The sequence below is a fragment of the Leopardus geoffroyi genome, chromosome A2, assembly GCF_018350155.1.
Source record: "Leopardus geoffroyi isolate Oge1 chromosome A2, O.geoffroyi_Oge1_pat1.0, whole genome shotgun sequence".
NCBI lineage: Eukaryota > Metazoa > Chordata > Mammalia > Carnivora > Felidae > Leopardus > Leopardus geoffroyi.
This window is the reverse complement of record NC_059331.1, coordinates 90,599,360-90,600,754: the sequence shown is the minus strand read 5'-3', so window position 1 is coordinate 90,600,754 and position 1,395 is coordinate 90,599,360.

The following is a 1,395-nucleotide window of genomic DNA, read 5'->3' as shown; positions in this document are numbered from 1 at the left end:
GTCTGTCACTGACATATTACACTTGCTTAATACATCCTAGATCCATACATGTCATTGCCAATGGCAAGATTTCATTCTTTTTGATGGCTGAGTAATATTCCAGTGTGTGTGTGTGTGTGTGTGTGTGTGTGTGTGTGTGTGTGTGTGTTTCTGTTATTAATTTTTTTTATATATTTGGTTAATTTCAAGTTAGGGGCAGAAACATTTACAATTGCTACCTTCTTGTTAGTAGTCCCCTTTATTATGATATAGTGCCCTTCTTTATCTTGTTACAGTTTATGGTTTGAAGTTTAGTCTGTCTGATGTAAGTCTGATATAAGAGATCTTCAGCTAATCTTATGTGGCTTCCTTTCTTAAGTTAGGGACTTCTTTTGTCTTGCTGCTGTTGGAATTTTTTCTTTACCACTATATTTTGGAAATTTATAATATATTTTGGTGTTGGCCTGCTTTTGTTGGTTTTGATGAGAGTTGTCTGTCCTTCCTGGATTTGGATGTATGCTTCCTTCCTCGGATTAGGGAAGTTTTCAACTATTAATTCCTCAAATAAACCTTCTGCCCCCTTTTCTCTTTCCTTCTTCTTCTGGGATTCCTATGATATAAAATATTATTACTTTTGATGGAATCACTGAGTTCCCTAAGTCTACTCTCATAATCCATAATTCTTCTTTCTTTTGTTAAGCTTCATTATTTTCCACAATTCTGTCTTCTGTTCCACTTGTTTCCTCGCTTCTTCCATCCTTGTGGTCATTACATCCGGTCAGTTTCAAATCTCAGATATTGCATTTTTCATTTCTGCCTGATTGTTTTTTTTAGCTCTTTCATCGCTGCAGTAAAATTCTCCCTTGCATCTTCCATGCTTTTCTCAAGCCCAGCAAGTATTCTCATGATTGTCATTTTCACTTCTCCATCAGGCATATTACTTATATTTGTTTCAATTAGATCTCTGGCTATGACCTTTCCTTGTTCTTTGAGTTGAATTCTTCCATTTGGCAGTACTGACCTTGGCCAGAGCCTGGCAAGTTTTAATGAAGCGTGCTCTGGTCTGCTTGTTAAATGATACCTGATGCTACTTTCACTGGAACTGAAACTTTCCAGAATTCTCTGTTTGGAAGATGTTGTGCGTGCAAAGGTTTCTACTGGTCTTCTGGGGAAAGGGCCCGCTGTACTGGTCCTCAAACACACTTACCCAAGAAAAGCTGTACCATCAGAGGACAGGAGGACAGGACTTGGTGTAACCAGGTTAGGCAGCCAATGTTGGTGCTGTGCTGGTTACTCAAGTTCATGTATGCTGAGGGATGGGGGGAGAAAATGGCAACAGCTGGCTTCTTTGTCCCATGAGAGGGGACTCTGTGCTTGCTTGCTGCTCTCTGGGAAGGACTCCCAGAAGAGCACGTA